The 12,018-nt window shown below is 40.2% G+C and overlaps 1 protein-coding gene across 6 annotated transcripts in view; it reads left to right on the forward strand.

Annotated features, from left to right (window-relative positions):
• The window catches only part of MAGI2 (membrane associated guanylate kinase, WW and PDZ domain containing 2), a 1,241,136-nt gene that overhangs the window by 1,094,919 nt on the left and 134,199 nt on the right, over positions 1-12,018 (forward strand). The gene's annotated exons all lie outside the window — the stretch shown is intronic.

A 12,018-nucleotide genomic window follows, 5' to 3' on the forward strand; every position in this document is an offset into this window, starting at 1 on the left:
AGCAACATAAATATGAACTCGACGGCCACGTCCAGACAAGCATGACCATGCAGTATGTGACACTGCAGACACAGACACGTCTGTGGCACCACATACCGCATATTCAGCTGTTTTCCATGCTGCAAGGGAGCAGCGTGGAGCGGTGGGGTCTGACCCCTGGATATCCAGGGATCAAGAAAACCTGCACAAAAAAAAAGCAGAGCTGTGCACACGGGGACAGCGCACACTGCACAAAACTGGAGCCTGGCTGCCTGGAGCCACACTTCAACTGTTGGCCAGGCGCTGAGCAGCAGGATTGGCACTGCTACAGTCCCATGAGGCACCCAGGACCCCAAGTAAGGCTGCTGGGGCCAGTGCTCCCCTACCCCACCCAGGGTAACAGGCTGCGCACCAGAGGGTGCATGGCGCACACATTCCCCGCGGACAACTAGTGGCAGTGCAAGGTGTCCTGCTGCTAGTCCTCCCCAGGGAACCAAATATCCATGCTCGTGTGGACGCTGCCAATTAGTGCACACTATTAAAATGGCTCAAAACTCTATTTCAATTCATTTAAGCTAAATTTGCTTTCATTTTACACACATAAGAGTTGACTTTCATATAGTTTTGCTTCCTATTTTCCCTCCCCTATTCTAAATATAAAACCCTCAGTGTAAAACAGTGTACATCAAAGTATATTGATCTGAGATTTTTCTTTCTACTTAACTGACAATGTGATACAAATTTTATAATAAATTGTTCCTCTTATTTTTACCCTTAGACTGAAATTCAGAAAAGAAACTTCAGATTCATTTTTTTTTACTTGCAATGATTTTTTTTTCACTAGCTATTATACCTGCCTTGGTACTAAAAATCCTCAAAAAGGTAACACCTGAATCTTATGGAAGACAGACAGTACTTCACTCAAAAATTCTTTTCTGTGTTTTCCATTTTCAGGTTTTCATAATGTATTCCATTATTTCACATGAGAGAAAGATTTTTAACTCATAAATATTTGTGCTTCATTAATAACCTTTTAGGAATAGATGTACAGGAGAGGTAGTTATTCGTATTAGTCTGAAGTCACACAGAAAGTAGATAGAGGTGCACCTTATAGACTAAGTGAATCAAATGGTTTTGTTTTTAGAGTTAAATCTTATGGTTAGATAAAGTAGTTTTCATCTTGATGACTTTCAATTCACTGTTCAAAAATGCACAAAATACCCCATGACCCCAACATATATCCATTTTCATTTCACTGATAGCAGTTGGGCTCTGGGTGCTGGAATCAGGTGTAGACTGCAAATTTCAGGTTCACTTCTAAAAATACACTCTTTCAAAGCTAGGGAATGCTTGATTTGGGTCTCATTCAGGCTGACCTCTATATTACTATTTAAATAAAAATTGTTCCATTCAGTGCTTCCCTGAAATGGAGTGTTATAACATAATGAATACTCATGAAGCCAATTAAGAACATTGAGCATAGATTCATGGAGAGGCAGAAAGAGATGGAAAGAATGATTATGTCAGGGACCCCAAAAGTAGCTTTCTCTTCACCTGTAGTCAGTGATCTGCACATGTATGTAGCATGCAGTGTAATTACTCACAAGAATAAACAGAAGTAGATTCTTTATTCTTAAACCACCGGTGAAGGTATCCGAGAGGTTCTTCTCTTTGTCTGTGCTCCAGGTCCCTGCCCAAAAAGCCTGGCTCCTCAGTTCAAGTGATAGCTCATATTTTTGACTTCGGGATTCCCCAGTCCAGTCCCTAATGAGTCAAATGTTGCTCTTTGTTCCCAATGTCCCCCTTCACTCCATCAACTTACATATTCACTGATTAAACACATCCAGACTGCCCCGCTCTGGCCACTTTGAATCATAGAATCAGAGAGCAGTAGGACTGGAAGGGACCTCCAGAAGCCAACCCCCTGCCTGAGGCAGGATCTTCCATAATAACTGCGCTAAGGTCTAGCATCATTTCCCTGTCCCACATAAATGAAACGCTTACACTTGGCCTATATTTCTGCTGCCTTTTCCTTCATTGCCTCCTCCCCTCCCACCCCCAATGCCTCCCCAGCCATTCAAAATGCTGCTGTTTTCTTCCACCCTAATCATACTGTCCATGATAGTCCCTTTCCAGACCCTTCTCCTGGTTATCTGCTCACCAGTGTATCACGTTCAAGCTTTCAAGGCCTTTCAGAGCTTTGTCTTCTCTATCCATCCATTCTTATCTCTTATCTTGTGCTCACCATCCCCTCCATATTGACACTGATATTAGCCTTGATTGCTCACTGCTCTGCTGCTCCCACAGACATCTATTGCTTCCTTGTACATTGCTCCCTACGTATGGAGCACTCTCCTGAATAGATTTACAAAGTCTGTACCCTTCAAACCCTTCTCCACATAGACCGTTCCTTTTATATGATCTACAAAAAGAGGCTAATTAATACTGGATACATTGAGGAAAAGTTGGGCTTAGTTGATATAGATTTATTACATACCATAAAAACCATGATCCTGATTTCAATGTAATAGATTAATTAACTGGCCTAACATACAGAAACTCATATATAATGGGATGCATCCTTCTGCCCTGTTTGGATAACATTTTCCCCAAGAATGGCCTTCATCTCTGCAGCTATTAAAAAAAAAAAATCTGTAGTCAGCTTGGAAATAATTTTTAGCAAAGGTATCACATAGGTCAGCCACTTCCTCTTCGCTTTCATACAGACCCTGACATATGTGCCATGCTATAAGCGGGGAAGTAGCAATTTTTGCACATTCATAATAGTACCATTGTCCATAGACAACCCAGAAAACTGAAGCCAATTTTGTTTTCACTTACTAATACTGGAAATTCTTATGCAATTATATTTTACCTTCCTTAGGCCAAGTTATTGTCCTGATTAGGTGCCTAACTTTAAGTACTTATTTAGTACTTATATAATCTGCCTGGATTTTCCAGAAGTGCCAAATAGCCAGTGGTTCCCAATATGGATTTAGGAGCTTATCTTTAGGCACCAATTATTTTAAGTATTTGATCCTATATTAGGTCAGCAATTGTATCTTCCTGTATATGTTTAGAGGGTACCAAGCCACTTAAAGCTGCTGCTTTAATACGCATTATTAATAACATAATCTCTTTCCCTGCTCCTTGAAGTTATTGTTGATTGTACAGCCTACTGAAACAATATATCCAGAAATTGCAGTAAAGTTCTTGCTGATGCTTGTGAAGGGTACATATTTGATAACTGTTTTACATGTGCGTAGTTATGAATGCAGTGTGCCTAGACCAAGGAGACCTGCGAGAGAAGTAGGTGGTGCTCTAGTTGGACAAAACTTGAATGGAGTTTTCAAACATGTCGCACTCTCTCTCTCGTTTTCAGAGCTTCAGTGACAAAAAGGGTTTAAAAAAAAGACTTGCTAAGGCTAAAATGTTATTCCCTAAAGTACTGTCTTTTGAGTATAAGAGAAGTGAAGGAAAAAGGGGGAATACCCATAATTAGCAAGATTTTTCCCCATAATTCAGCATCTATGTTCAAAATATATTTGGCTTGATTTGCTGTTTTAAGGCAAGAAAAGTCCTTTGCAAATAATTGCTCCTCATTTGAGTAGTTTCCAAAATAAATGAAATATTTTAGTGAGCTCTGCACTTTCTGCTCAATGGAGGCAGAGCAGTCTCCTGAGGGAAAAACTTTTTAGGAAGAGCTGAAATGTGAAGACAATAAACTGACTGCTTGATTATACTGAAAGAAAATACTTTAAAATGAAACTCAGGAAATGCTTAAGTGCACACTATGAGGTCTGCTTTGATCTTGATATCTGACAAGAAGACTTCCATCTTTGCAAAGAATCCTAGCTATTGGTAGAAACAAATTTATTTTCAGCCATAAAAATGAGTCAAATATGATTATGAAGTCAAAAATAAGTAGAAAGACTGAGACAGGACATTTGTCCCAAAGGATTTCATTTTGTATGAAAAAGGAGTCTTTTTATATATCAAAAGAACTAATGGTAAGATGCATGTTGGTCTCAGAGGTACCTAACTAAGGCTTAGGAAGAATTGAGGTGCCTATATTCAAACGAGCAGTCAGATTGGTTCTGCTCCAGTGGCCATAAATTCAGTAAGTGCCTCCACTTTCTGTAGTCCTCTAGTGGGTTGCTGTGCTGTGGTAGCTCAGAAGCCTTGAGTACCTGGTGCTAACTTCTGCTGTCATGTGAACGTGAATGGTGCTGAAGAAGCACCTAAATCCCACCTGAATTCCCACACAGGCCCAATCCATTAGGCGTGTACCAAGGATGCCTAACTTATACCAACAGCACTAAGTTCAGCACAGAGCTCAACAGCCACAGTCACTTTATTCAAAAACATGGGTGGAAGGTGAAGTGATGGTGAACACCTTTTCCATAATAACCACATGTTTAGTGAAGTCACTTGAGCAACAGCCCAGGTCCATTTATATATTTCATATTAGAAGTCACTTATTAAAAAACAGAAACAAGCTGGGAGCTGGAACTAGAATGAAGGTCTCCACTTCTTAGCTGAGTGCTTTCACCACTATGCTATATAGGTGGCCCCTCCTGTTTAGTTCCCTTCTGCGCTCATGACGTTTTCAGTTACAGTGGCACAAAGGAGATGTTCTTCCATAGGAGGTATGCATAGTGTTTCCACCTAAGCTGCTGTAGCAGTAACTAGGGCACTATTCTGGGAAATGGGTTTTACAGGTTTGAATTTAAAGAGAGCCTAAAATCCAGATCTCCCACTTCCTAGTTGAGTCTTCTAACCACTAGACAGTCATGCCAAAAGTGGGCAGCACTTCCAGAAGCTGACTAGAAGCGGGACTAGATGTTCCAGTTCTGGAATGAACGTACAATCTGAGACAAGTGAGCAATTTTCAGACGGACAGGAATTTGCTTCCTCACATGCTTAGCATCTTGTATTGGCTAGCTATATGCACCTCCAGACTCTCTGATTTGCCCAAGCTCTCCCATTTCTCTGCAAAGGGATCATAGGTGCCTAACTTTGATCCCACGTACCTAATGTTCTCTGTTTAGATCACTTTCCTGGCACCAGGCACTTAATTTTTAGTCATCGAAGTGTCTTAGGGTAGGCACCTAAGTGATTTAATCATCTGGATCAGGCCCCGAATGAATCCTGTGTATTTATGGGGGTGTAGGTTGTAGCCGTGTTGGTCTAAGGACATGAGCAGACAAGGTTCTTTGGGTGAATCTGGTATCTTTTATTAATCCAACTTAAATTTAAATAGTTTTCTCACCCAAAGAACCTTGTCTGCCTGTGTATTTATGGGCATTTCTGATTATTGTTTAGTCATCATGTCACACCTTCCACTCAGGCAGTGATGCTGGCTTTCTGTGCTCAGTAAACATAAGCCATGTAAGTGTTGTTCCTGCTAGTGAAAAGCTGACAGTCACTCCTGGAACATATTTATCTAAACACATTGTTTTAAATGTTTGGGTGTATTTGAGATCTAAATAGCGGCAGTTGGAAATTACATCTTTTTCTCAGGCAGGCACAGTGTCAAACAGAGGAACAGAAACAATTAAATAAAGCTGGATGACAAGATGAGACTATAATCATAATTTCCAAATTTCTGGAAATATCTTGCTGTTCCAACATGACAGGAAGGAGCCAATGGCCTCAAGAGTTTTAATTGTTTCTTTCCTGGCTCATGTCATCCTTCAAATTTTTCATCTCAGCCTAAGTCATGTGCATGTTCCCCATCCATTGAAAATTTCTTGCTCCCCAAAAAGAAGGATGCTAAATAATTCCTCTGAGTCAAACAGTGCCCCTATTCTTCCTGTTGTTTTAGTTCTGTGGTTGCACAGACACAACCTGTTAGTGAAGTGAATTCATCAAGTAGATGATGGTTTCCTCGACTTAATATTGTATTATGTGATGATGCTACTAATGTGAGAAACTGTTAGAAGTCAAAGTACCATTCAAGTATGTATATGGTGGGGAAAGGGAGGAATTTCAAAATAATATGTACCCAGCCTCTTACCAGATGTTTCTCTTCATTACATACTTACCCTTAAAATGTAAAAGAAAAGTTTAGTCACTTTTAAAGGGAAAATACCTTTTATTATTGCATAGCGTAACCTGAGAGTAAAAAGTTTTATCTTTCCAAAGCAATGGGCAAAAAAGCAAGTAATCCAAACAATCCCCACTGGAACACAGTGAGAATAAAAAGATGATGTTGCATGTTTCATATTACTATTAAGGTATATTTAGTATGTTATTTTAGCCTAACATATATATGCATAAAAATGTTGGACTGGAAAGGACTTCAAGAGATCATCTAATTCAATCCTTTGCAGTGAAGCAGGTTCAGGTATGCCCAAACCACTCCTAAAAGATTTTTGTCTAACCTAATCTTCAGAGCAGTGAAGGATACTCCATAATGTCGTTAAGTAGTATGTCCCAGTATTTCACCATCTTAATAGTTAGTTATTCCTAATTTTCAGCCTAAATGTTGCTGCAGCTAAGCTAATTTCTTGTTCTTCCCTCAGTGGCAGTGGAGAACAAAAGCCCATTGACCTTACATTACAAACTTTTGCAGCACCTCTACACGTGCAGATAGAGGCACAGTGGGATATAATGTGTGTTTCACACAATTGTGCCTCCTGCATGGCAGGAGACATGATTGTGGGATTGTGCATTAGACCCCATCATACCTGATTGCTGGTGCAGGGGGAGCCTGACTTCAGAGGCTGCAAGCCCTGCAGCTGCTGCAACAGGAGCAAGATGGGGAACAAAGTAACACCTGTAAGACTTGCTGGCTGCAGGGCTTGCAGTGGGGTCAGCAGAAAGATCACAGCCACTGCTGTGAGCCCCAGATGATGAGGTACACAGAGGCAGGAGCATTTTCTCTGCTGTGAGCCCCACACCCAGCGATGCTGCCCCTGCTGCAAGCCCCACAAATGACAAGGCTCACAGCAATGGCATCATTCCTGACATTGCCCTTACTGTGAGCTCCACATCTTTATGAGGCTTGCAGCACACACAGTATTTTCCCCTCTGCCAGCCCTGCAGCTGACAATGCTCACAGCGGGGACAAAACCAGGAATGATGCCACCACTTAAAGCCTTGTCAGCTGTGGGGCTGGCAGCCGGTGATGCACCCCTGTGGCTGGGAGCCCCTCAGTTGATGGAGCTCCCAGCCATGGAGGAGCACCGGGCCATATATTCAATAAGTGGCATGATTAGAGCAAGCTACAAAGTTATTATGGAGTAACGCTGTAGCTTATTGCTTGTTTTATCATGCCATTAATTGGTTGAACATGTGGGGCGCATCCATACGAGCTTGCTCGTGCCTATTGCAGTGTCCCAAACACTTTTTGAGGCTGGAGAAGAGCAGGGGGCTGGAGACAAGCAGGGGTTGGAGGGGGAAGGTGTATCCCCTGGGGGGGTCTGGGACCCTGCAGGCAGGGTAGTCCATATGCTTTAGGGGGGCTTTGTCCTATGGGGGGCAGGGGACCATTGGCAATGCATAGGGGGTACACGCAGGTGCACGTGCACCCCCTGAGCATGGCGGTGGATCCCCCTAGTAAAGGATTTGCCAACACTGTCAGCAGTGCCTGTGGGCAGTCACAGCTTGCCCACCCCCTCACCCCCCGCCACCAGCGGCATCTGCAGGCAGCCAGCAATCCCCACTGGCCACCACTGTCACTGCTGGTGGCCCCAGGCTCTAGCTCCCCCTGGCTGAAGATGCGGGAGGAGCCAGACAGTGTTATTTTGCTCCAGATAGCACAACTTGCTCCACAACAAAATACATGTCCAAGCACATGAACTGAGGCAAAAAGCCCCAGCTCAAATTTGCACCACTTCTAGTTGAGCTGCTACAAGTACACGTGCTTGTATGTGTGGATGTGCCCATAGTGGGTCACAGCTTAAGCCATGATTAACTGGTTAATCCCACCTTAAGTGTAACATGCAGAGGGGGCATTTATGTATTAGAGGCCAGTTTTTATGTTCCAAATCAGTTTTCTCTTTTTCAGATGAAACAAACCCAGTTCTTTAAGACTTCCCTAAGACTTAGCTCATGTTTTCTAAACTTTGAATCATTCTTGTTGCTCCTCTTTCTTTCCAGTCTGACTACTTTTTTCTTAAAATAGGCTGCCAAAAACTGGATGCAGTACTCCAACTGGAGCTTCACCACTGCCAAACAGAGGGAAATAATTGTCTCTATTGCATTATATATGATGCACACCTTGCTGGGGTTATTTGACCCCAGCAGTCTTTCCTGCCAGAGCAGGAGGGATAAACCCAATGATCTCACATGGTCCCTTCCAGCCCTAACCTTCTGTGAATCAATGATGGCTCTGTTAATACATCCCAGAATGAGATTCACTTTTTTTTTCTTTTTTTTCTTTTTTTGCAACAGCTTCACATTTTTCATTTTATATGCAGCTTAAGATCCACTAGAGCTACAAGATTTTTTTCTGTCATACATCTGGCTAAGCCAGTTAGTCCCCATTTTGTATTTTTGTATGTGACTTTTTCCTAAGTGTAGCATTTTGCACTTGCCTATTGAATTTTCCCACCTACACATTATACTTAAGGCATAATTAACCAGTTAATCACACCTTAAGTGGTCACCTGGCCACACAATCAATTAATGGCACGATAAAAGGAGGAATAAGCTACAAAGTTATTACACAAAATATGTCTAACAATTTGTAGCTGCTTCCTATCATGCCATTAATTGAGTATGTAGCTAGAGACCCCTGTGGGACCCCATTTGCAATGTCCTTCTAGTTCCCACAGAGAAGGTTCCGTTTCTTTTCGCTGCAGCATATTTTACTGGTCTAGGTTCATGACAGACCATTTGGCCTAATGTGATTTTTTTGTGTGTTATGTGCAAGATGGGCAGAATCAATTTTTTCAAATTGTTATACAAAAATTACTCTGCATGAACTATAAGTATTCGATAAAACAGGAGACCTGGCAGCAAAGATTTGAAAATTATAGACATGTAGAATGATGACTTGCAATTGTGCTTTATTTCCAATAATTCTGTTTTAAAATGCATTTTTGTTACTGTGACCACTCAAAAATCACTGAAACATCCTGGAAAGAGGACCGAGTCTCTTCTTTCTCTTTACTCTTTTGCTAGTTGGTCCCCACCTCTCTCTTTCTCAACATCCAAAGCCACAATTTCTCTTTCTCCCTGTCTCTTCTCCCCAGTAGGAGGTCCTTCCCAGAATGTGTTATAACAATTGCCTTTGTGAAGCTGGCATTCAAGATGAAAGAATACCACTGCAGTATAATTTCAAGCAGGATTGTTCATACAATAGTAGAGCCCCTAGAATTTTTGTTAACAACTTAAATATTTTACACTAATTTTCTTGAAGACATTCCCTCTCTCATACTCTGAACTTTAAAGTAGAGGCATATATCAGATTCCTGTTCGACATGTGTTCATTCTATTGATAACAATAGAAGTTAAATATATGGGTCAGGAGCTCCATATGACTGATGGAAATTATGCCTGACATGCAGCAGTTGATATTATAGCTTCAGTGGAAGTCTCAACCTTTTTTTCGTGACAGAAGTTGAGTATTAGCCATCCCCTGAATTTTGCTGACTTGCTCACTATAGAAAAAGGATATTGAAATGAAGGGAAAATATAACATTTGAAATAACAATCAATTGCAAACCCAATCTTCATTATTACCTAAATTCTGTCCTTCCTCCTCGATTATTTTTATATTGAGTGCTGATTGTTGTGATATATGATTTATGAGGTAAAGATTGAGCAGTCCTCTCCAGGGAGACATCAATCAAATGCTGATTTGTAAAGCTGTCAACAACCCACATAGTTTTTGTATACATTATTTACAACAAGACGTCCATTTTTATTTTCTTCTTAAGAAAGAAAGATAATAAAATATTCATTTCCAATTATTTGGATAACTAGGTAGTCCATTCATGCATTCTGCAGTTGGTATGACTGCTCATGTGACACAAACATGCCAGTAGGAAGAATGTGATGAACTAGCAATAGGAACTTATCAAAAATGAAATATGGATACCTACTGTTCCAGCTTTTAGTGTCAGGCCAAAATTGACTTTCTAAATCTCTGTTGTTATTTTGTCTTCTGATCAAGGTGCCAATAATATTCATGTTAATTATTAGAAATCCTTCAATTTTAGGCACGCACTGTAATCTCTTATGCCATCAAGCGGTTTGACAAGTCTGGAGAAGAACCAAAAATTAAGTCACACATAGTATCTGTATTCATCTAATGCATTGTTGCCTTTAATAAATAAGAACCTCAGGATTTTTTCATATGCAGATTTATAAATAACTCTTTCTGAGAGTAGCAGTCAAGCATTTTTAATGCATATTCACATGCAATATTTCTTCTAAAGTATCACTACAGGTGCTCGCTTTTGGTTTGATTTAGAATACCAGCAAGGGGGAAACATTGTCAGATAGCATTATGCTGATATGTCACTTGAAGATTCCATTAAAGGCATTTGGCTTCCTAAAAAGTGATGGATTAAAGAACAAATAAAATCCAATTTTAAAAAAAATCTAAATTCAGCACATTCCCAGGAGTGACTAGAAATAACGGTCACAAGCTGGCAGAGGGTAGATTTAGGCTAGATATCAGAAGGTGCTACTTCATTGTCAGGGTGGCTAGGATCTGGAACCAACTTCCAAGCGAAGTGGTGCTGGCTCCTACCCTGGGGGTCTTTAAGACAAGGCTTGACATTCACCTTGCTGGGGTCGTTTGACCCCAGTACTCTTTCCTGCCATGGCAGGGGGTCGGACTTGATGATCTGCTCAGGTCCCTCCCCACCCTACCAACTATGAAACATTGTCCCTTTGGAGTTCAGTATTTCAGTCCATAGGTAAGCAGAATTCTCAAGACAACACTTTGCATGTCTAAAACTTTTATAACTGAGAAGTGATAAAGTGGATCTGCTTGAAAAAAGTTTGAAATATTTGACATTTTGATGAAAAAATTAAAGAGAGTTTTTGCAGAATTTGCACCCCTTTTCCTGCCCAAAATTTGTTTACATGGCTTTTTTCATATTTGATCTGTACAAAATGGGTTTTGCTGATCTTTTTTTTTACATTGGCAAGATTTCAAATCTTTTTTTAAATTAACCTTGACATTCCTTTCTTTAAGAAGGAGATACAGTCTAGTAAAGGGACTACACATCTGAGCCTTGGAGTCAGAAAATGAATATTCTCATTTCTAATCTGCCACAGACTCACTAAAATTGTTTGGCAAGTCACTTTGCCTCTGTTCAGCCAATGCTCCTTTTAAACTAGACAGATAATAATGGTTTCCTATTTTTTTGAAGTTCTTAAACATGAATAATGAAAAATGCTATATAAATATAAATTACTACTTGTTATACTCAAAATAGTCCTCCCTAAGTTGGGTATATTTATGAGGCTAAGTAATGCTGAAGCATTTCCTTAATACAACACAAGCTGTTTATTTCCATTTCTTTGCCATACCAAACTATAATCCCAAGAAGTCCTTAAATGTTGCAGATACTAAAAAGAATTTACCACCCTGGAATTAGAGAGAATTAATATTAAACAAGGAGGCTGATTTATGAGGCAGATATTAAATCATTCCTCTATTGTGCATTTTTGCAGAAAGTTCCTCAGCAGGGCAAAATATTTTTGTTGGTTATTTGAGCTGACAGTAATACCAAAAGCATTTTCAAATAGGATTATGAGAATATCAACACCACAGTACTGAGGATGGAAAGTGATTTTGATTGTTAGATTTTCAAGTAGGTCTCAGAGAATTTAGGATAATACGAAATGTCAGTTTTACAACTGATGGAAGTATTAAGGATGCAACAATACCTTCACAATTCACACATACAAAGTTATGCAAATAGATTTTCAACTGCACTAGCTGATCAAGTGATAAGATGCATTTTATAAGTAAAGTTAATCATATAACTAAGGAAATGGAATTGTAAGCAATGAATCTGATTGTATGGTGTGCACATGAAACAGAATGAATGCATCCTTAGACAAATAGAT

The sequence above is a fragment of the Crocodylus siamensis genome, chromosome 4, assembly GCF_052110815.1.
Source record: "Crocodylus siamensis isolate JL-2025a chromosome 4, ASM5211081v1, whole genome shotgun sequence".
NCBI classification, from domain to species: Eukaryota; Metazoa; Chordata; order Crocodylia; family Crocodylidae; genus Crocodylus; species Crocodylus siamensis.